This window comes from Manis pentadactyla, chromosome Y (genome assembly GCF_030020395.1).
Source record: "Manis pentadactyla isolate mManPen7 chromosome Y, mManPen7.hap1, whole genome shotgun sequence".
NCBI classification, from domain to species: Eukaryota; Metazoa; Chordata; class Mammalia; order Pholidota; family Manidae; genus Manis; species Manis pentadactyla.
The window spans coordinates 14,403,082-14,429,357 of record NC_080039.1 but is presented as its reverse complement, the minus strand read 5'-3'; positions in this window follow the sequence as shown (position 1 = coordinate 14,429,357).

The window sequence follows — 26,276 nt, the reverse complement described above, 5'->3', positions numbered from 1 at the left end:
TTCATGTACTTGTAGACTAATGAGATATAATTAAATGAACGAATGCATAAAATAAATGCAGAGTAACAGAGAAAGCAGCAGCCAGTTTAAAGGAGACGTGTGCACACCTATGTTATTACCACAATGATAACAATAGTGAAGATAAGTATCCATCAGCAAATGAAGAGTGGGATATTATTCAGATATATGACTAAAACAAACGCTGCCATTTACAACAACATGGATGGAGATACAGAGGATTATGCTCAGTGAAATAAGCGGTGGAGAGAGAAAATTGGCAAATGATTTCACTCACAAGAAGAGTATTAAAAAAAGAAATAAAATGAAGAAACCAAAACTGTAGAAGCCACGCTGAAGAGAAGAATGGACTAATGTTTACCAAAGGAAAGAGGCAGGTTGTGTTATAGTGGATTGATAAGAAGGACTGGGGGTTAGATATGGTGAATTAGAATTAGTGTACATAGTGTTGGGCTGGGGAACGAGGAGGACTGCACGTCACAGAGAAGAATAGTGATTCTACATCATTTTACTGCACTGGATTATAGTGAACGCAATGGGATATCTGGGGATATATTGTTGATGGACGTTGTAGTAAACAATATTACTCATGTAATTGTGTATTCACGAGAAATAAAAGATAGATACACATAGAACGTATTAAAGATCATAGTTGCAGAAAGATGATAGATGATAGAGATAAATGATGACTATGATAGATGAGAGATAGCAAGAAGGTAGATTGTCAGATGATAGATGATAGATACATAGAGGAAAAGTAAGTAGTATAGATAAGTAGATATAATGCAGTAGCCCAATATAAAAATGGTATGTGCACCCCCTTGTTTATCGCAGCACTATTCACAGTAGCGGGTCCGTCTCCATCAGAAGTTGAATGGATACAGAAGAAGTGGTATATATAAACAATTAATTGCCTTTCACCCATAAGAAGAAAACAAATCCTCCCATTTGTGACAACATAGATGAAAGAACGGGGTTTTATATTCAATGAAATAAGATAGGAGGAAAAGTATCAAACGATATGAACAATCTGTGCAGATAGAGGAGCCGGAAAGAACTGAAGGAGCACAATAGTGGCAGACACACAGAGCCCAAGAATGAACTACCAGTTACCAAAGAAAAAACGACTAGGGTGGACATGGGAGAATGGAGGGACAACACTGGGAAGGGAAAGGATGCATTATAATTAGCACATGTAATGTTTTTGTGGGTGCGTGGTGACAGCTTAACCAAACAGTGAAGACAGGCAATGAATCTAGAGTACACTGCTCTGTTGATGGAAGTGACTGCAGTGGGGCATTGGGAAGAATTTCGAGACAGGTGGAGTCTAGAAAATCTCATGTTATACTTTTACTTATAGATTAATAATAAGTAAATAAAGAATAAACTAATTAAAGAATCCAATAAAACCAATGAACCTTCCCAGCTAATAAAGACATATATATCCCTATGGTAATCAGACTACTATTCAAAGAAACCGAGATAATTGGACATCAATAGATTAATGGCTATAGAAGATGTGGTACATATACAGAAAGGAACATTACTCAGCCATGAGAAGAAAACAAATCTTAGCATTTGCTACATCATGGATGGCGCTAGAGCATATTATGCTCATTGAAATAAGTGAGGAAGAGAAGAAATGTATCAAATGATTTAACACATGCGTGGAGACGAAGAGCCAATGTAAAACTGAAGGAGCAAAACATCAGCAGATTCACAAAACACAAGTTTGGAGTAACAGTTACCAAGTGTAAGAGAGTGGCGTTGTTACGTATGAAAGCAAGGAGAAGGTAGGCATAATGATTAGCATTATGAATGTGGATTGGGGGAGATGGAATCTACAGTATCTTACTATGCTCATGAACAGTGACTTCAGGGACGTAACTGATTTGATCTTGGTTATAGTGTGGGTCTTGTAAAATTAATGATTCTCATGTAATTTTAGATTAATTATTAAAGAATTAATAAAGGAATATATGAATAAATATAAAAAAACAAATCTATAAATATATAAACCGAATGCAGCAGCCCATGTTAAAAACGAAAATTGCACCCATATGTTTCTCACTTAAGTATTGACAATAGCCAAGCTAAATGTCCATCAGTAAATGGGACGTAGACTATTATTCAGCCATATGAAGAAAGAAAATATTACCATTTACAAAAACATGGATGGAACTTGTGGGTATTGTTCTCAGTGAAATAAGCCACGAAGAGAAAGTCAAGTGGCAATTGATGTCACTCTACTGTGGAGAGTTAGAAAAAAAGAGAAATAGTGAAGGAACAAGACAGTGGCAGGTTCAATGAACTGAAGAGTGGACTAATGGTTACCAAGGGGAAAATGAAAGAGGGGAATGGCTTGAAAGGGAGGAATGAGAGGTAAAATGGGGCATTACGTGTAGCACACATATGTGGAGAGGGTGTGGGCACGACGAAGGCAGTACAACAGCAAAGAACAGTAGAGCTACTACAGTGCATTAAGGGGCTCGTGGACAGTGACACTCATGCTGTATAACGTGTGGATTTGAAAATGGGGTTTGTCTAATTACCATAATTTCGCTAAGGTAACTGTGTGGTATTGATGCCAAAATCAAAAGAAACAAGCAGTATCTTGGATCTCTTTTCTTTTCCTATGAACCTGTCAAGGTGGACAACGCCCATCTTACCAAAGTCCAAATCCGTGCAGGGTAGCATGCTCTGAAGTGAGAACCAGCTAATCTGAGCTTACATATCCTGTATCTATGAATGAGGCGCACTGTGACATCATGGAATCTCCAGGCAACAAGGCTGTTCCTGCAAACTACTCTAGCACATGTTGGGCAGAGCTCAGCCGTGTGGAGCTGCAACATCTTAGAAACATAACTTGTTCTGGCCTACATATATAAGTAAAATGATGTCACTCATCATTGGAATATAAGAAAAAAGAAAAAGCTGAAGGGGAAAAAGAGCGGTGTCACAGAACCTAAGAATAGATTCACAGTTACCAAAGGGAAGGAGACAGAGAAGGATGGTTGGAAATGGAGGGGAAAGGATGTGTGGAAGAAAGGGAGCATTTCAGTTAACATATATAATGTGGAACGGATGCACGTGGAGTGCTGTCCAACAGAGAAGACAACTAGCAATACTACAGTACATTGTTATGGTGATGGAATTGTCTTCACGGGCGTTTTGGATGAAACGAGGAATGGGGGTCTAGGAAATACATTACACATACAATTGCAGATTAACGGTAAACAAACAAATCAATAATAAAAACATATCAATAAATCCATTGGAGCAGACAAGTTAAAAAAGGCAAATACTTCCACGGGTTTATCAGCAGTAAGCACAGTAGCCCAGGTAACTTTCCATCAGTAGATTAATGAGTAAAGAATTTGTGGTACATATTCATAGTTGAATAATACTCAGCCATAAGATGACAATAAATCCTAACATTTGTAAAAACTCGGAAGGTGAAGGTGGTCACTATACTCATGACATAAGAGGTGGAGAAAGACAAGTGTCAAGTGACTTGAGCCACCTGTGGAGATGTAGGAGAAAGAAAAACTGAAGGAGCAAAACATCATCCGATTCACAGAAATGAAAGTTGGACTAAGAGATTCCAAAGGGAAGGATCTGTGATGGATAGGAGCTAATGGATGGTTGAAGTAGGGGTAAAGAAAGCGTGCTTTATGATTTCCATGAATACTGCAGATGGGCATTGTGGGGATGGCTGTACAAAACACGGAAGACAAGTAGTGATTCTACAGTATCTTACTATGCTCACGGAGTGTGACTGCAAATGAGAATCCTGGAGTTCTTTGTGATGGGCCGGTCCTAGCACACATAATTTTATTCATGTACTTGTAGACTAATGAGATATAATTAAATGAACGAATGCATAAAATAAATGCCGAGTAACAGAGAAAGCAGCAGCCAGTTTAAAGGAGACTCGTGCACACCTATGTTATTTACCACAATGATAACAATAGTGAAGCTAAGTATCCATCAGCAAACGAAGAGTGGGATATTATTCAGATATATGACTAAAACAAACCCTGCCATTTACAACAACATGGATGGAGATACAGAGGATTATGCTCAGTGAAATAAGCGGTGGAGAGAGAAAATTGGCAAATGATTTCACTCACAAGCAGAGTATTAAAAAAAGAAATAAAATGAAGAAACCAAAACTGTAGAAGCCACGCTGAAGAGAAGAATGGACTAACGTTTACCAAAGGAAAGAGACTGGGCCGGTTGTGTTATGGTGGAGGGATAAGAAGGACTGGGGGTTAGAAATGGTGAATTAGAATAAGTGTACATAGTGTTGGGCTGGGGAACGTGGAGGACTTCACGTCACAGAGAAGACTAGTGATTCTACATTATTTTACTGCACTGGATTATAGTGAACGCAATGGGATATCTGGGGATATATTGTTGATGGAAGTTGTAGTAAACAATATTACTCATGTAATTGTGTATTCACGAGAAATAAAAGATAGATACACATAGAATGTATTAAAGATCATAGTTGCAGAAAGATGATAGATGATAGATATAAATGATGACTATGATAGATGAGAGACAGCAAGAAGGTAGATGTCAGATGATAGATGATAGATACATAGAGGAAAAGTAAGTAGTATAGATAAATAGATATAATGCAGTAGCCCAATTTAAAAATGATATGTGCACCCCCTTGTTTATCGCAGCACTATTCACATTAGCGGGTCAGTCTCCATCAGAAGTTGAATGGATACAGAAGAAGTTGTATATATAAACAATTAATTGCCTTTCACCCATAAGACGAAAACAAATCCTCCCATTTGTGACAACATAGATGAAAGAACGGGGTTTTATGTTCAATGAAATGAGATAGGAGGGCAAGTATCAAACGATATGGCCAATCTGTGCAGATAGAGAAGCCGGAAAGAACTGAAGGAGCAAAAGAGGGGCAGACACACAGAGCCCAAGAATGAACTACCAGTTACCAAAGGAAAAACGACTAGGGTGGACATGGGAGAATGGAGGGATAACAGTGGGAAGGGAAAGGATGAATTATAATTAGCACATGTAATGTTTTTGTGGGTGCGTGGTGAGGGCTTAACCAAACAGTGAAGACAGGCAGTGAATCTAGAGTACATTGCTCTGTTGATGGAAGTGACTGCAGTGGGGCATTGGGAAGAATTTCGAGAAAGGTTGAGTCTAGGAAATCTCATGTTATACTTTTACTTATAGATTAATAATAAGTAAATAAAGAATAAACTAATTAAAGAATCCAATAAAACCAATGAAACTGCCCAGCTAATAAAGACATATATATCCCTATGATAATCAGACTACTATTCAAAGAAACCGATCTAATTGGAAATCAATAGATTAATGGTTATAGAAGATATGGTACATATACAGAAAGGAACATTACTCAGCCAACAGAAGAAAACAAATCCTAGCATTTGCTACATCATGGATGGCGCTAGAGCATATTATGCTCAGTGAAATAAGTGAGGAAGAGAAGAAATGTATCAAATGATTTCACACATGCGTGGAGACGAAGAGCCAAGGTAAAACTGAAGGAGCAAAACATCAGCAGATTCACAAAACACAAGTTTGGAGTAACAGTTACCAAGGGTAAGAGAGTGGCGTTGTTACATATGAAAGCAAGGAGAAGTTAGGCAAAATGGTTAGCATTATTAATGTGGATTGGGGGAGATGGAATCTACAGTATCTTACTATGTTCATGGACGGTGATTTCAGGGACGTAACTGGGTTGATCTTGGTTATAGTGTGGGTCTTGTAAAATTAATGATTCTCATGTAATTTTAGATTAATTATTAAAGAATTAATAAAGGAATATATGAATAAATATAAAAAAACAAATCTATAAATATATAAACAGAATGCAGCAGCCCATGTTAAAAACGAAAATTGCACCCATATGTTTCTCACTGAAGTATTGACAATAGCCAAGCTAAATGTCCATCAGTAAATGGGACGTAGAATATTATTCAGCCATATGAAGAAAGCAAATCTTACCATTTACAAAAACATGGATGGAACTTGTGGGTATTGTTCTCCGTGAAATAAGCCACGAAGAGAAAGTCAAGTGGCAATTGATGTCACTCTACTGTGGAGAGTTAGAAAAAAAGAGAAATAGTCAAGGAACAAGACAGTAGCAGGTTCAATGACCTGATGAGTGGACTAATGGTTACCAAGGGGAAAGTGAAAGAGGGGAATGGCTTGATAGGGAGGAATGAGAGGTAAAATGGGGCATTACGTGTAGCACACATATGTTGGGAGGGTGTGGGCACGAGGAAGGCAGTACAACAGCAAAGAGCAGTAGAGCTACTACAGTGCATTAAGGGGCTCGTGGGCAGTGACACTCATGCTGTATAACGTGTGGATTTGAAAATGGGGTTTGTCTAATTACCATAATTGCGCTAACGTAACTGTGTGGTATTGATGCCAAAATCAAAAGAAACAAGCAGTATCTTGGATCTCTTTTCCGTTTCCTCTGAACCTGTCAAGGTGGTCAGCGCCCATCTTACCAAAGTCCAACTCCGTGCAGGGTAGCATGCTCTGAAGTGCGAACCAGCTAATCTGAGCTTACATATCCTGTCTCTATGAAAGAGGCGCACTGTGACATCATGGAATCTCCAGGCAACAAGGCTGTTCCTGCAAACTCCACTAGCATATGTTGGGCAGAGCTCAGCCGTGTGGAGCTGCAACATCTTAGAAACATAACTTGTTCTGGCCTACATATATAAGTAAAATGTTGTCACTCATCATTGGAATATAAGAAAAAAGAAAAGGCTGAAGGAGAAAAACAGCGGTGTCACAGAACATAAGAATAGATTCACAGTTACCAAAGGGAAAGAGACAGAGAAGGATGGTTGGAAATGGAGGGGAAAGGATGTGTGGAAGAAAGGGAGCATTTCAGTTAACATATATAATGTGGAACGGATGCAGGTGGAGTGCTGTCCAACAGAGAAGACAACTAGCAATACTACAGTACATTGTTATAGTGATGGAAGTGACCACGGGCGTTTTGGGTCAAACGAGGAAATGGGGGTCTAGGAAATACGTTACACATACAATTGCAGATTAACGGTAAACAAACAAATCAATAATAAAAACATATCAATAAATCCATTTGAGCAGACAATTTAAAAAAGGTAAATACATCCACGGGTTTATCAGCAGTAAGCACAGTAGCCCAGGTAACTTTCCATCAGTAGATTAATGAGTAAAGAATTTGTGGTACATATTCACAGTTGAATATTACTCAGCCATAAGATGACAATAAATCCTAACATTTGTAAAAACTCGGAAGGTGAAGGTGGTCACTATACTCATGACATAAGAGGTGGAGAAAGACAAGTGTCAAGTGACTTGAGCCACCTGTGGAGATGTAGGAGAATGAAAAACTGAAGGAGCAAAACATCATCCGATTCACAGAAATGAAAATTGGACTAAGAGATTCCAAAGGGAAGGATCTGTGATGGATAGGAGCGAATGGATGGTGGAAGTAGGGGTAAAGAAAGCGTGCGATATGACTTCCATGTATACTGCAGATGGGCTTTGTGGGGATGGCTGAACAAATTACGGAAGACAAGTAGTGATTCTACAGTATCTTACTATGCTCACGGAGTGTGACTGCAAATGAGAATCCTGGAGTTCTTTGTGATGGTCCTGTCTTAGCACACATAATTTTATTCATGTACTTGTAGACTAATGAGATATAATTAAATGAACGAATGCATAAAATAAATGCAGAGTAACAGAGAAAGCAGCAGCCAGTTTAAAGGAGACGTGTGCAAACCTATGTTATTACCACAATGATAACAATAGTGAAGATAAGTATCCATCAGCAAATGAAGAGTGGGATATTATTCAGATATATGACTAAAACAAACCCTGCCATTTACAACAACATGGATGGAGATACAGAGGATTATGCTCAGTGAAATAAGCGGTGGAGAGAGAAAATTGGCAAATGATTTCACTCATTAGAAGAGTATTAAAAAAAGAAATAAAATGAAGAAACCAAAACTGTAGAAGCCACGCTGAAGAGAAGAATGGACTAATGTTTACCAAAGGAAAGAGACTAGGCAGGTTGTGTTATAGTGGATTGATAAGAAGGACTGGGGGTTAGAAATGGTGAATTAGAATTAGTGTACATAGTGTTGGGCTGGGGAACGAGGAGGACTGCACGTCACAGAGAAGACTAGTGATTCTACATCATTTTACTGCACTGGATTATAGTGAACGCAATGGGATATCTGGGGTTATATTGTTGATGGACGTTGTAGTAAACAATATTACTCATGTAATTGTGTATTCACGAGAAATAAAAGATAGATACACATAGAACGTATTAAAGATCATAGTTGCAGAAAGATGATAGATGAGAGAGATAAATGATGACTATGATAGATGAGAGATAGCAAGAAGGTAGATTGTCAGATGATAGATGATAGATACATAGAGGAAAAGTAAGTAGTATAGATAAATAGATATAATGCAGTAGCCCAATTTAAAAATGATATGTGCACCCCCTTGTTTATCGCAGCACTATTCACATTAGCGGGTCAGTCTCCATCAGAAGTTGAAAGGATACAGAAGAAGTTGTATATATAAACAATTAATTGCCTTTCACCCATAAGACGAAAACAAATCCTCCCATTTGTGACAACATAGATGAAAGAACGGGGTTTTATGTTCAATGAAATGAGATAGGAGGGCAAGTATCAAACGATATGGCCAATCTGTGCAGATAGAGAAGCCGGAAAGAACTGAAGGAGCAAAAGAGGGGCAGACACACAGAGCCCAAGAATGAACTACCAGTTACCAAAGGAAAAACGACTAGGGTGGACATGGGAGAATGGAGGGATAACAGTGGGAAGGGAAAGGATGAATTATAATTAGCACATGTAATGTTTTTGTGGGTGCGTGGTGACGGCTTAACCAAACAGTGAAGACAGGCAATGAATCTAGAGTACACTGCTCTGTTGATGGAAGTGACTGCAGTGGGGCATTGGGAAGAATTTCGAGACAGGTGGAGTCTAGAAAATCTCATGTTATACTTTTACTTATAGATTAATAATAAGTAAATAAAGAATAAACTAATTAAAGAATCCAATAAAACCAATGAACCTTCCCAGCTAATAAAGACATATATATCCCTATGATAATGAGACTACTATTCAAAGAAACCGAGGTAATTGGACATCAATAGATTAATGGCTATAGAAGATGTGGTACATATACACAAAGGAACATTACTCAGCCATGAGAAGAAAACAAATCTTAGCATTTGCTACATCATGGATGGCCCTAGAGCATATTATGCTCAGTGAAATAAGTGAGGAAGAGAAGAAATGTATCAAATGATTTAACACATGCGTGGAGACGAAGAGCCAATGTAAAACTGAAGGAGCAAAACATTAGCAGATTCACAAAACACAAGTTTGGAGTAACAGTTACCAAGTGTTAGAGAGTGGCGTTGTTACGTATGAAAGCAAGGAGAAGGTAGGCATAATGATTAGCATTATGAATGTGGATTGGGGGAGATGGAATCTACAGTATCTTACTATGCTCATGAACAGTGACTTCAGGGACGTAACTGATTTGATCTTGGTTATAGTGTGGGTCTTGTAAAATTAATGATTCTCATGTAATTTTAGATTAATTATTAAAGAATTAATAAAGGAATATATGAATAAATATAAAAAAACAAATCTATAAATATATAAACCGAATGCAGCAGCCCATGTTAAAAACGAAAATTGCACCCATATGTTTCTCACTTAAGTATTGACAATAGCCAAGCTAAATGTCCATCAGTAAATGGGACGTAGACTATTATTCAGCCATAGGAAGAAAGCAAATATTACCATTTACAAAAACATGGATGGAACTTGTGGGTATTGTTCTCAGTGAAATAAGCCACGAAGAGAAAGTCAAGTGGCAATTGATGTCACTCTACTGTGGAGAGTTAGAAAAAAAGAGAAATAGTGAAGGAACAAGACAGTGGCAGGTTCAATGAACTGAAGAGTGGACTAATGGTTACCAAGGGGAAAATGAAAGAGGGGAATGGCTTGAAAGGGAGGAATGAGAGGTAAAATGGGGCATTACGTGTAGCACACATATGTGGAGAGGGTGTGGGCACGACGAAGGCAGTACAACAGCAAAGAACAGTAGAGCTACTACAGTGCATTAAGGGGCTCGTGGACAGTGACACTCATGCTGTATAACGTGTGGATTTGAAAATGGTGTTTGTCTAATTACCATAATTTCGCTAAGGTAACTGTGTGGTATTGATGTCAAAATCAACAGAAACAAGCAGTATCTTGGATCTCTTTTCCTTTTCCTCTGAACTTGTCAAGGTGGACAGCGCCCGTCTTACCAAAGTCCAACTCCGTGCAGGGTAGCATGCTCTGAAGTGCGAACCAGCTAATCTGAGCTTACATATCCTGTCTCTATGAAAGAGGCGCACTGTGACATCATGGAATCTCCAGGCAACAAGGCTGTTACTGCAAACTCCACTAGCACATGTTGGGCAGAGCTCAGCCGTGTGGAGCTGCAACATCTTAGAAACATAACTTGTTCTGGCCTACATATATAAGTAAAATGATGTCACTCATCATTGGAATATAAGAAAAAAGAAAAAGCTGTAGGGGAAAAAGAGCGGTGTCACAGAACCTAAGAATAGATTCACAGTTACCAAAGGGAAGGAGACAGAGAAGGATGGTTGGAAATGGAGGGGAAAGGATGTGTGGAAGAAAGGGAGCATTTCAGTTAACATATATAATGTGGAACGGATGCACGTGGAGTGCTGTCCAACAGAGAAGACAGCTAGCAATACTACAGTACATTGTTATGGTGATGGAATTGTCTTCACGGGCGTTTTGGATGAAACGAGGAAATGGGGGTCTAGGAAATACATTACACATACAATTGCAGATTAACGGTAAACAAACAAATCAATAATAAAAACATATCAATTAAACCATTGGAGCAGACAAGTTAAAAAAGGCAAATACTTCCACGGGTTTATCAGCAGTACGCACAGTAGCCCAGGTAACTTTCCATCAGTAGATTAATGAGTAAAGAATTTGTGGTACATATTCATAGTTGAATAATACTCAGCCATAAGATGACAATAAATCCTAACATTTGTAAAAACTCGGAAGGTGAAGGTGGTCACTATACTCATGACATAAGAGGTGGAGAAAGACAAGTGTCAAGTGACTTGAGCCACCTGTGGAGATGTAGGAGAACGAAAAACTGAAGGAGCAAAACATCATCCGATTCACAGAAATGAAAGTTGGACTAAGAGATTCCAAAGGGAAGGATCTGTGATGGATAGGAGCTAATGGATGGTTGAAGTAGGGGTAAAGAAAGCGTGCTTTATGATTTCCATGAATACTGCAGATGGGCATTGTGGGGATGGCTGTACAAAACACGGAAGACAAGTAGTGATTCTACAGTATCTTACTATGCTCACGGAGTGTGACTGCAAATGAGAATCCTGGAGTTCTTTGTGATGGGCCGGTCCTAGCACACATAATTTTATTCATGTACTTGTAGACTAATGAGATATAATTAAATGAACGAATGCATAAAACAAATGCCGAGTAACAGAGAAAGCAGCAGCCAGTTTAAAGGAGACTCGTGCACACCTATGTTATTTACCACAATGATAACAATAGTGAAGCTAAGTATCCATCAGCAAACGAAGAGTGGGATATTATTCAGATATATGACTAAAACAAACCCTGCCATTTACAACAACATGGATGGAGATACAGAGGATTATGCTCAGTGAAATAAGCGGTGGAGAGAGAAAATTGGCAAATGATTTCACTCACAAGCAGAGTATTAAAAAAAGAAATAAAATGAAGAAACCAAAACTGTAGAAGCCACGCTGAAGAGAAGAATGGACTAACGTTTACCAAAGGAAAGAGACTGGGCCGGTTGTGTTATGGTGGAGGGATAAGAAGGACTGGGGGTTAGAAATGGTGAATTAGAATAAGTGTACATAGTGTTGGGCTGGGGAACGTGGAGGACTTCACGTCACAGAGAAGACTAGTGATTCTACATTATTTTACTGCACTGGATTATAGTGAACGCAATGGGATATCTGGGGATATATTGTTGATGGAAGTTGTAGTAAACAATATTACTCATGTAATTGTGTATTCACGAGAAATAAAAGATAGATACACATAGAATGTATTAAAGATCATAGTTGCAGAAAGATGATAGATGATAGATATAAATGATGACTATGATAGATGAGAGACAGCAAGAAGGTAGATGTCAGATGATAGATGATAGATACATAGAGGAAAAGTAAGTAGTATAGATAAATAGATATAATGCAGTAGCCCAATTTAAAAATGATATGTGCACCCCCTTGTTTATCGCAGCACTATTCACATTAGCGGGTCAGTCTCCATCAGAAGTTGTATGGATACAGAAGAAGTTGTATATATAAACAATTAATTGCCTTTCACCAATAAGACAAAAACAAATCCTCCCATTTGTGACAACATAGATGAAAGAACGGGGTTTTATGTTCAATGAAATGAGATAGGAGGGCAAGTATCAAACGATATGGCCAATCTGTGCAGATAGAGAAGCCGGAAAGAACTGAAGGAGCAAAAGAGGGGCAGACACACAGAGCCCAAGAATGAACTACCAGTTAAAAAAAGGAAAAACGACTAGGGTGGACATGGGAGAATGGAGGGATAACAGTGGGAAGGGAAAGGATGCATTACAATTAGCACATGTAATGTTTTTGTGGGTGCGTGGTGAGGGCTTAACCAAACAGTGAAGACAGGCAGTGAATCTAGAGTACATTGCTCTGTTGATGGAAGTGACTGCAGTGGGGCATTGGGAAGAATTTCGAGACAGGTTGAGTCTAGGAAATCTCATGTTATACTTTTACTTATAGATTAATAATAAGTAAATAAAGAATAAACTAATTAAAGAATCCAATAAAACCAATGAATCTGCCCAGCTAATAAAGACATATATATCCCTATGATAATCAGACTACTATTCAAAGAAACCGATCTAATTGGAAATCAATAGATTAATGGTTATAGAAGATATGGTACATATACAGAAAGGAACATTACTCAGCCAACAGAAGAAAACAAATCCTAGCATTTGCTACATCATGGATGGCGCTAGAGCATATTATGCTCAGTGAAATAAGTGAGGAAGAGAAGAAATGTATCAAATGATTTCACACATGCGTGGAGACGAAGAGCCAAGGTAAAACTGAAGGAGCAAAACATCAGCAGATTCACAAAACACAAGTTTGGAGTAACAGTTACCAAGGGTAAGAGAGTGGCGTTGTTACATATGAAAGCAAGGAGAAGTTAGGCAAAATGGTTAGCATTATTAATGTGGATTGGGGGAGATGGAATCTACAGTATCTTACTATGTTCATGGACGGTGATTTCAGGGACGTAACTGGGTTGATCTTGGTTATAGTGTGGGTCTTGTAAAATTAATGATTCTCATGTAATTTTAGATTAATTATTAAAGAATTAATAAAGGAATATATGAATAAATATAAAAAAACAAATCTATAAATATATAAACAGAATGCAGCAGCCCATGTTAAAAACGAAAATTGCACCCATATGTTTCTCACTGAAGTATTGACAATAGCCAAGCTAAATGTCCATCAGTAAATGGGACGTAGAATATTATTCAGCCATATGAAGAAAGCAAATCTTACCATTTACAAAAACATGGATGGAACTTGTGGGTATTGTTCTCCGTGAAATAAGCCACGAAGAGAAAGTCAAGTGGCAATTGATGTCACTCTACTGTGGAGAGTTAGAAAAAAAGAGAAATAGTCAAGGAACAAGACAGTAGCAGGTTCAATGAACTGAAGAGTGGACTAATGGTTACCAAGGGGAAAGTGAAAGAGGGGAATGGCTTGATAGGGAGGAATGAGAGGTAAAATGGGGCATTACGTGTAGCACACATATGTTGGGAGGGTGTGGGCACGAGGAAGGCAGTACAACAGCAAAGAGCAGTAGAGCTACTACAGTGCATTAAGGGGCTCGTGGGCAGTGACACTCATGCTGTATAACGTGTGGATTTGAAAATGGGGTTTGTCTAATTACCATAATTGCGCTAAGGTAACTGTGTGGTATTGATGCCAAAATCAAAAGAAACAAGCAGTATCTTGGATCTCTTTTCCGTTTCCTCTGAACCTGTCAAGGTGGTCAGCGCCCATCTTACCAAAGTCCAACTCCGTGCAGGGTAGCATGCTCTGAAGTGCGAACCAGCTAATCTGAGCTTACATATCCTGTCTCTATGAAAGAGGCGCACTGTGACATCATGGAATCTCCAGGCAACAAGGCTGTTCCTGCAAACTCCACTAGCATATGTTGGGCAGAGCTCAGCCGTGTGGAGCTGCAACATCTTAGAAACATAACTTGTTCTGGCCTACATATATAAGTAAAATGTTGTCACTCATCATTGGAATATAAGAAAAAAGAAAAGGCTGAAGGAGAAAAACAGCGGTGTCACAGAACATAAGAATAGATTCACAGTTACCAAAGGGAAAGAGACAGAGAAGGATGGTTGGAAATGGAGGGGAAAGGATGTGTGGAAGAAAGGGAGCATTTCAGTTAACATATATAATGTGGAACGGATGCAGGTGGAGTGCTGTCCAACAGAGAAGACAACTAGCAATACTACAGTACATTGTTATAGTGATGGAAGTGACCACGGGCGTTTTGGGTCAAACGAGGAAATGGGGGTCTAGGAAATACGTTACACATACAATTGCAGATTAACGGTAAACAAACAAATCAATAATAAAAACATATCAATAAATCCATTTGAGCAGACAATTTAAAAAAGGTAAATACATCCACGGGTTTATCAGCACTAAGCACAGTAGCCCAGGTAACTTTCCATCAGTAGATTAATGAGTAAAGAATTTGTGGTACATATTCACAGTTGAATATTACTCAGCCATAAGATGACAATAAATCCTAACATTTGTAAAAACTCGGATGGTGAAGGTGGTCACTATACTCATGACATAAGAGGTGGAGAAAGACAAGTGTCAAGTGACTTGAGCCACCTGTGGAGATGTAGGAGAAAGAAAAACTGAAGGAGCAAAACATCATCCGATTCACAGAAATGAAAATTGGACTAAGAGATTCCAAAGGGAAGGATCTGTGATGGATAGGAGCGAATGGATGGTGGAAGTAGGGGTAAAGAAAGCGTGCGATATGACTTCCATGTATACTGCAGATGGGCATTGTGGGGATGGCTGAACAAATTACGGAAGACAAGTAGTGATTCTACAGTATCTTACTATGCTCACGGAGTGTGACTGCAAATGAGAATCCTGGAGTTCTTTGTGATGGTCCTGTCTTAGCACACATAATTTTATTCATGTACTTGTAGACTAATGAGATATAATTAAATGGACGAATGCATAAAATAAATGCAGAGTAACAGAGAAAGCAGCAGCCAGTTTAAAGGAGACGTGTGCACACCTATGTTATTACCACAATGATAACAATAGTGAAGATAAGTATCCATCAGCAAATGAAGAGTGGGATATTATTCAGATATATGACTAAAACAAACCCTGCCATTTACAACAACATGGATGGAGATACAGAGAATTATGCTCAGTGAAATAAGCGGTGGAGAGAGAAAATTGGCAAATGATTTCACTCACAAGAAGAGTATTAAAAAAAGAAATAAAATGAAGAAACCAAAACTGTAGAAGCCACGCTGAAGAGAAGAATGGACTAATATTTACCAAAGGAAAGAGACTAGGCAGGTTGTGTTATAGTGGATTGATAAGAAGGACTGGGGGTTAGAAATGGTGAATTAGAATTAGTGTACATAGTGTTGGGCTGGGGAACGAGGAGGACTGCACGTCACAGAGAAGACTAGTGATTCTACATCATTTTACTGCACTGGATTATAGTGAACGCAATGGGATATCTGGGGATATATTGTTGATGGAAGTTGTAGTAAACAATATTACTCATGTAATTGTGTATTCACGAGAAATAAAAGATAGATACACATAGAACGTATTAAAGATCATAGTTGCAGAAAGATGATAGATGATAGAGATAAATGATGACTATGATAGATGAGAGATAGCAAGAAGGTAGATTGTCAGATGATAGATGATAGATACATAGAGGAAAAGTAAGTAGTATAGATAAGTAGATATAATGCAGTAGCCCAATATAAAAATGGTATGTGCACCCCCTTGTTTATCGCAGCACTATTCACAGTAGCGGGTCCGTCTCCATCAGAAGTTGAATGGATACAGAAGAAGTGGTATATATAAACAATTAATTGCCTTTCACCCATAAGAAGAAAACAAATCCTCCCATTTGTGACAACATAGATGAAAGAACGGGGTTTTATATTCAATGAAATAAGATAGGAGGAAAAGTATCAAACGATATGAACAATCTGTGCAGATAGAGGAGCCGGAAAGAACTGAAGGAGCACAATAGTGGCAGACACACAGAGCCCAAGAATGAACTACCAGTTACCAAAGAAAAAACGACTAGGGTGGACATGGGAGAATGGAGGGACAACACTGGGAAGGGAAAGGATGCATTATAATTAGCACATGTAATGTTTTTGTGGGTGCGTGGTGACGGCTTAACCAAACAGTGAAGACAGGCAATGAATCTAGAGTACACTGCTCTGTTGATGGAAGTGACTGCAGTGGGGCATTGGGAAGAATTTCGAGACAGGTGGAGTCTAGAAAATCTCATGTTATACTTTTACTTATAGATTAATAATAAGTAAATAAAGAATAAATTAATTAAAGAATCCAATAAAACCAATGAACCTTCCCAGCTAATAAAGACATATATATCCCTATGATAATCAGACTACTATTCAAAGAAACCGAGCTAATTGGACATCAATAGATTAATGGCTATAGAAGATGTGGTACATATACAGAAAGGAACATTACTCAGAAATGAGAAGAAAACAAATCTTAGCATTTGCTACATCATGGATGGCGCTAGAGCATATTATGCTCAGTGAAATAAGTGAGGAAGAGAAGAAATGTATCAAATGATTTAACACATGCGTGGAGACGAAGAGCCAATGTAAAACTGAAGGAGCAAAACATCAGCAGATTCACAAAACACAAGTTTGGAGTAACAGTTACCAAGTGTAAGAGAGTGGCGTTGTTACGTATGAAAGCAAGGAGAAGGTAGGCATAATGATTAGCATTATGAATGTGGATTCGGGGAGATGGAATCTACAGTATCTTACTATGCTCATGAACAGTGACTTCAGGGACGTAACTGATTTGATCTTGGTTATAGTGTGGGTCTTGTAAAATTAATGATTCTCATGTAATTTTAGATTAATTATTAAAGAATTAATAAAGGAATATATGAATAAATATAAAAAAACAAATCTATAAATATATAAACCGAATGCAGCAGCCCATGTTAAAAACGAAAATTGCACCCATATGTTTCTCACTGAAGTATTGACAATAGCCAAGCTAAATGTCCATCAGTAAATGGGACGTAGACTATTATTCAGCCATATGAAGAAAGCAAATATTACCATTTACAAAAACATGGATGGAACTTGTGGGTATAGTTCTCAGTGAAATAAGCCACGAAGAGAAAGTCAAGTGGCAATTGATGTCACTCTACTGTGGAGAGTTAGAAAAAAAGAGAAATAGTGAAGGAACAAGACAGTGGCAGGTTCAATGAACTGAAGAGTGGACTAATGGTTACCAAGGGGAAAATGAAAGAGGGGAATGGCTTGAAAGGGAGGAATGAGAGGTAAAATGGGGCATTACGTGTAGCACACATATGTGGAGAGGGTGTGGGCACGACGAAGGCAGTACAACAGCAAAGAACAGTAGAGCTACTACAGTGCATTAAGGGGCTCGTGGACAGTGACACTCATGCTGTATAACGTGTGGATTTGAAAATGGTGTTTGTCTAATTACCATAATTTCGCTAAGGTAACTGTGTGGTATTGATGCCAAAATCAAAAGAAACAAGCAGTATCTTGGATCTCTTTTCCTTTTCCTCTGAACTTGTCAAGGTGGACAGCGCCCATCTTACCAAAGTCCAACTCCGTGCAGGGTAGCATGCTCTGAAGTGCGAACCAGCTAATCTGAGCTTACATATCCTGTCTCTATGAAAGAGGCGCACTGTGACATCATGGAATCTCCAGGTAACAAGGCTGTTCCTGCAAACTCCACTAGCACATGTTGGGCAGAGCTCAGCCGTGTGGAGCTGCAACATCTTAGAAACATAACTTGTTCTGGCCTACATATATAAGTAAAATGATGTCACTCATCATTGGAATATAAGAAAAAAGAAAAAGCTGAAGGGGAAAAAGAGCGGTGTCATAGAACCTAAGAATAGATTCACAGTTACCAAAGGGAAGGAGACAGAGAAGGATGGTTGGAAATGGAGGGGAAAGGATGTGTGGAAGAAAGGGAGCATTTCAGTTAACATATATAATGTGGAACGGATGCACGTGGATTGCTGTCCAACAGAGAAGACAACTAGCAATACTGCAGTACATTGTTATGGTGATGGAATTGTCTTCACGGGCGTTTTGGATGAAACGAGGAATGGGGGTCTAGGAAATACATTACACATACAATTGCAGATTAACGGTAAACAAACAAATCAATAATAAAAACATATCAATAAATCCATTGGAGCAGACAAGTTAAAAAAGGCAAATACTTCCACGGGTTTATCAGCAGTAAGCACAGTAGCCCAGGTAACTTTCCATCAGTAGATTAATGAGTAAAGAATTTGTGGTACATATTCATAGTTGAATAATACTCAGCCATAAGATGACAATAAATCCTAACATTTGTAAAAACTCGGAAGGTGAAGGTGGTCACTATACTCATGACATAAGAGGTGGAGAAAGACAAGTGTCAAGTGACTTGAGCCACCTGTGGAGATGTAGGAGAACGAAAAACTGAAGGAGCAAAACATCATCCGATTCACAGAAATGAAAGTTGGACTAAGAGATTCCAAAGGGAAGGATCTGTGATGGATAGGAGCTAATGGATGGTTGAAGTAGGGGTAAAGAAAGCGTGCTTTATGATTTCCATGAATACTGCAGATGGGCATTGTGGGGATGGCTGTACAAAACACGGAAGACAAGTAGTGATTCTACAGTATCTTACTATGCTCACGGAGTGTGACTGCAAATGAGAATTCTGGAGTTCTTTGTGATGGGCCGGTCCTAGCACACATAATTTTATTCATGTACTTGTAGACTAATGAGATATAATTAAATGAACGAATGCATAAAACAAATGCCGAGTAACAGAGAAAGCAGCAGCCAGTTTAAAGGAGACTCGTGCACACCTATGTTATTTACCACAATGATAACAATAGTGAAGCTAAGTATCCATCAGCAAACGAAGAGTGGGATATTATTCAGATATATGACTAAAACAAACCCTGCCATTTACAACAACATGGATGGAGATACAGAGGATTATGCTCAGTGAAATAAGCGGTGGAGAGAGAAAATTGGCAAATGATTTCACTCACAAGCAGAGTATTAAAAAAAGAAATAAAATGAAGAAACCAAAACTGTAGAAGCCACGCTGAAGAGAAGAATGGACTAACGTTTACCAAAGGAAAGAGACTGGGCCGGTTGTGTTATGGTGGAGGGATAAGAAGGACTGGGGGTTAGAAATGGTGAATTAGAATAAGTGTACATAGTGTTGGGCTGGGGAACGTGGAGGACTTCACGTCACAGAGAAGACTAGTGATTCTACATTATTTTACTGCACTGGATTATAGTGAACGCAATGGGATATCTGGGGATATATTGTTGATGGAAGTTGTAGTAAACAATATTACTCATGTAATTGTGTATTCACGAGAAATAAAAGATAGATACACATAGAATGTATTAAAGATCATAGTTGCAGAAAGATGATAGATGATAGATATAAATGATGACTATGATAGATGAGAGACAGCAAGAAGGTAGATGTCAGATGATAGATGATAGATACATAGAGGAAAAGTAAGTAGTATAGATAAATAGATATAATGCAGTAGCCCAATTTAAAAATGATATGTGCACCCCCTTGTTTATCGCAGCACTATTCACATTAGCGGGTCAGTCTCCATCAGAAGTTGTATGGATACAGAAGAAGTTGTATATATAAACAATTAATTGCCTTTCACCCATAAGACGAAAACAAATCCTCCCATTTGTGACAACATAGATGAAAGAACGGGGTTTTATGTTCAATGAAATGAGATAGGAGGGCAAGTATCAAACGATATGGCCAATCTGTGCAGATAGAGAAGCCGGAAAGAACTGAAGGAGCAAAAGAGGGGCAGACACACAGAGCCCAAGAGTGAACTACCAGTTACCAAAGGAAAAACGACTAGGGTGGACATGGGAGAATGGAGGGATAACAGTGGGAAGGGAAAGGATGCATTACAATTAGCACATGTAATGTTTTTGTGGGTGCGTGGTGAGGGCTTAACCAAACAGTGAAGACAGGCAGTGAATCTAGAGTACATTGCTCTGTTGATGGAAGTGACTGCAGTGGGGCATTGGGAAGAATTTCGAGACAGGTTGAGTCTAGGAAATCTCATGTTATACTTTTACTTATAGATTAATAATAAGTAAATAAAGAATAAACTAATTAAAGAATCCAATAAAACCAATGAATCTGCCCAGCTAATAAAGACATATATATCCCTATGATAATCAGACTACTATTCAAAGAAACCGATCTAATTGGAAATCAATAGATTAATGGTTATAGAAGATATCGTACATATACAGAAAGGAACATTACTCAGCCAACAGAAGAAAACAAATCCTAGCATTTGCTACATCATGGATGGCGCTAGAGCATATTATGCTCAGTGAAATAAGTGAGGAAGAGAAGAAATGTATCAAATGATTTCACACATGCGTGGAGACGAAGAGCCAAGGTAAAACTGAAGGAGCAAAACATCAGCAGATTCACAAAACACAAGTTTGGAGTAACAGTTACCAAGGGTAAGAGAGTGGCGTTGTTACATATGAAAGCAAGGAGAAGTTAGGCAAAATGGTTAGCATTATTAATGTGGATTGGGGGAGATGGAATCTACAGTATCTTACTATGTTCATGGACGGTGATTTCAGGGACGTAACTGGGTTGATCTTGGTTATAGTGTGGGTCTTGTAAAATTAATGATTCTCATGTAATTTTAGATTAATTATTAAAGAATTAATAAAGGAATATATGAATAAATATAAAAAAACAAATCTATAAATATATAAACAGAATGCAGCAGCCCATGTTAAAAACGAAAATTGCACCCATATGTTTCTCACTGAAGTATTGACAATAGCCAAGCTTAATGTCCATCAGTAAATGGGACGTAGAATATTATTCAGCCATATGAAGAAAGCAAATCTTACCATTTACAAAAACATGGATGGAACTTGTGGGTATTGTTCTCCGTGAAATAAGCCACGAAGAGAAAGTCAAGTGGCAATTGATGTCACTCTACTGTGGAGAGTTAGAAAAAAAGAGAAATAGTCAAGGAACAAGACAGTGGCAGGTTCAATGAACTGAAGAGTGGACTAATGGTTACCAAGGGGAAAGTGAAAGAGGGGAATGGCTGGAAAGGGAGGAATGAGAGGTAAAATGGGGCATTACGTGTAGCACACATATGTTGGGAGGGTGTGGGCACGAGGAAGGCAGTACAACAGCAAAGAGCAGTAGAGCTACTACAGTGCATTAAGGGGCTCGTGGGCAGTGACACTCATGCTGTATAACGTGTGGATTTGAAAATTTTGTTTGTCTAATTACCATAATTGCGCTAAGGTAACTGTGTGGTATTGATGCCAAAATCAAAAGAAACAAGCAGTATCTTGGATCTCTTTTCCGTTTCCTCTGAACCTGTCAAGGTGGTCAGCGCCCATCTTACCAAAGTCCAACTCCGTGCAGGGTAGCATGCTCTGAAGTGCGAACCAGCTAATCTGAGCTTACATATCCTGTCTCTATGAAAGAGGCGCACTGTGACATCATGGAATCTCCAGGCAACAAGGCTGTTCCTGCAAACTCCACTAGCATATGTTGGGCAGAGCTCAGCCGTGTGGAGCTGCAACATCTTAGAAACATAACTTGTTCTGGCCTACATATATAAGTAAAATGTTGTCACTCATCATTGGAATATAAGAAAAAAGAAAAGGCTGAAGGAGAAAAACAGCGGTGTCACAGAACATAAGAATAGATTCACAGTTACCAAAGGGAAAGAGACAGAGAAGGATGGTTGGAAATGGAGGGGAAAGGATGTGTGGAAGAAAGGGAGCATTTCAGTTAACATATATAATGTGGAACGGATGCAGGTGGAGTGCTGTCCAACAGAGAAGACAACTAGCAATACTACAGTACATTGTTATAGTGATGGAAGTGACCACGGGTGTTTTGGGTCAAACGAGGAAATGGGGGTCTAGGAAATACGTTACACATACAATTGCAGATTAACGGTAAACAAACAAATCAATAATAAAAACATATCAATAAATCCATTTGAGCAGACAATTTAAAAAAGGTAAATACATCCACGGGTTTATCAGCACTAAGCACAGTAGCCCAGGTAACTTTCCATCAGTAGATTAATGAGTAAAGAATTTGTGGTACATATTCACAGTTGAATATTACTCAGCCATAAGATGACAATAAATCCTAACATTTGTAAAAACTCGGAAGGTGAAGGTGGTCACTATACTCATGACATAAGAGGTGGAGAAAGACAAGTGTCAAGTGACTTGAGCCACCTGTGGAGATGTAGGAGAAAGAAAAACTGAAGGAGCAAAACATCATCCGATTCACAGAAATGAAAATTGGACTAAGAGATTCCAAAGGGAAGGATCTGTGATGGATAGGAGCGAATGGATGGTGGAAGTAGGGGTAAAGAAAGCGTGCGATATGACTTCCATGTATACTGCAGATGGGCATTGTGGGGATGGCTGAACAAATTACGGAAGACAAGTAGTGATTCTACAGTATCTTACTATGCTCACGGAGTGTGACTGCAAATGAGAATCCTGGAGTTCTTTGTGATGGTCCTGTCTTAGCACACATAATTTTATTCATGTACTTGTAGACTAATGAGATATAATTAAATGGACGAATGCATAAAATAAATGCAGAGTAACAGAGAAAGCAGCAGCCAGTTTAAAGGAGACGTGTGCACACCTATGTTATTACCACAATGATAACAATAGTGAAGATAAGTATCCATCAGCAAATGAAGAGTGGGATATTATTCAGATATATGACTAAAACAAACCCTGCCATTTACAACAACATGGATGGAGATACAGAGAATTATGCTCAGTGAAATAAGCGGTGGAGAGAGAAAATTGGCAAATAATTTCACTCACAAGAAGAGTATTAAAAAAAGAAATAAAATGAAGAAACCAAAACTGTAGAAGCCACGCTGAAGAGAAGAATGGACTAATATTTACCAAAGGAAAGAGACTAGGCAGGTTGTGTTATAGTGGATTGATAAGAAGGACTGGGGGTTAGAAATGGTGAATTAGAATTAGTGTACATAGTGTTGGGCTGGGGAACGAGGAGGACTGCACGTCACAGAGAAGACTAGTGATTCTACATCATTTTACTGCACTGGATTATAGTGAACGCAATGGGATATCTGGGGATATATTGTTGATGGAAGTTGTAGTAAACAATATTACTCATGTAATTGTGTATTCACGAGAAATAAAAGATAGATACACATAGAACGTATTAAAGATCATAGTTGCAGAAAGATGATAGATGATAGAGATAAATGATGACTATGATAGATGAGAGATAGCAAGAAGGTAGATTGTCAGATGATAGATGATAGATACATAGAGGAAAAGTAAGTAGTATAGATAAGTAGATATAATGCAGTAGCCCAATATAAAAATGGTATGTGCACCCCCTTGTTTATCGCAGCACTATTCACAGTAGCGGGTCCGTCTCCATCAGAAGTTGAATGGATACAGAAGAAGTGGTATATATAAACAATTAATTGCCTTTCACCCATAAGAAGAAAACAAATCCTCCCATTTGTGACAACATAGATGAAAGAACGGGGTTTTATATTCAATGAAATAAGATAGGAGGAAAAGTATCAAACGATATGAACAATCTGTGCAGATAGAGGAGCCGGAAAGAACTGAAGGAGCACAATAGTGGCAGACACACAGAGCCCAAGAATGAACTACCAGTTACCAAAGAAAAAACGACTAGGGTGGACATGGGAGAATGGAGGGACAACACTGGGAAGGGAAAGGATGCATTATAATTAGCACATGTAATGTTTTTGTGGGTGCGTGGTGACGGCTTAACCAAACAGTGAAGACAGGCAATGAATCTAGAGTACACTGCTCTGTTGATGGAAGTGACTGCAGTGGGGCATTGGGAAGAATTTCGAGACAGGTGGAGTCTAGAAAATCTCATGTTATACTTTTACTTATAGATTAATAATAAGTAAATAAAGAATAAATTAATTAAAGAATCCAATAAAACCAATGAACCTTCCCAGCTAATAAAGACATATATATCCCTATGATAATCAGACTACTATTCAAAGAAACCGAGCTAATTGGACATCAATAGATTAATGGCTATAGAAGATGTGGTACATATACAGAAAGGAACATTACTCAGAAATGAGAAGAAAACAAATCTTAGCATTTGCTACATCATGGATGGCGCTAGAGCATATTATGCTCAGTGAAATAAGTGAGGAAGAGAAGAAATGTATCAAATGATTTAACACATGCGTGGAGACGAAGAGCCAATGTAAAACTGAAGGAGCAAAACATCAGCAGATTCACAAAACACAAGTTTGGAGTAACAGTTACCAAGTGTAAGAGAGTGGCGTTGTTACGTATGAAAGCAAGGAGAAGGTAGGCATAATGATTAGCATTATGAATGTGGATTCGGGGAGATGGAATCTACAGTATCTTACTATGCTCATGAACAGTGACTTCAGGGACGTAACTGATTTGATCTTGGTTATAGTGTGGGTCTTGTAAAATTAATGATTCTCATGTAATTTTAGATTAATTATTAAAGAATTAATAAAGGAATATATGAATAAATATAAAAAAACAAATCTATAAATATATAAACCGAATGCAGCAGCCCATGTTAAAAACGAAAATTGCACCCATATGTTTCTCACTGAAGTATTGACAATAGCCAAGCTAAATGTCCATCAGTAAATGGGACGTAGACTATTATTCAGCCATATGAAGAAAGCAAATATTACCATTTACAAAAACATGGATGGAACTTGTGGGTATAGTTCTCAGTGAAATAAGCCACGAAGAGAAAGTCAAGTGGCAATTGATGTCACTCTACTGTGGAGAGTTAGAAAAAAAGAGAAATAGTGAAGGAACAAGACAGTGGCAGGTTCAATGAACTGAAGAGTGGACTAATGGTTACCAAGGGGAAAATGAAAGAGGGGAATGGCTTGAAAGGGAGGAATGAGAGGTAAAATGGGGCATTACGTGTAGCACACATATGTGGAGAGGGTGTGGGCACGACGAAGGCAGTACAACAGCAAAGAACAGTAGAGCTACTACAGTGCATTAAGGGGCTCGTGGACAGTGACACTCATGCTGTATAACGTGTGGATTTGAAAATGGTGTTTGTCTAATTACCATAATTTCGCTAAGGTAACTGTGTGGTATTGATGCCAAAATCAAAAGAAACAAGCAGTATCTTGGATCTCTTTTCCTTTTCCTCTGAACTTGTCAAGGTGGACAGCGCCCATCTTACCAAAGTCCAACTCCGTGCAGGGTAGCATGCTCTGAAGTGCGAACCAGCTAATCTGAGCTTACATATCCTGTCTCTATGAAAGAGGCGCACTGTGACATCATGGAATCTCCAGGTAACAAGGCTGTTCCTGCAAACTCCACTAGCACATGTTGGGCAGAGCTCAGCCGTGTGGAGCTGCAACATCTTAGAAACATAACTTGTTCTGGCCTACATATATAAGTAAAATGATGTCACTCATCATTGGAATATAAGAAAAAAGAAAAAGCTGAAGGGGAAAAAGAGCGGTGTCATAGAACCTAAGAATAGATTCACAGTTACCAAAGGGAAGGAGACAGAGAAGGATGGTTGGAAATGGAGGGGAAAGGATGTGTGGAAGAAAGGGAGCATTTCAGTTAACATATATAATGTGGAACGGATGCACGTG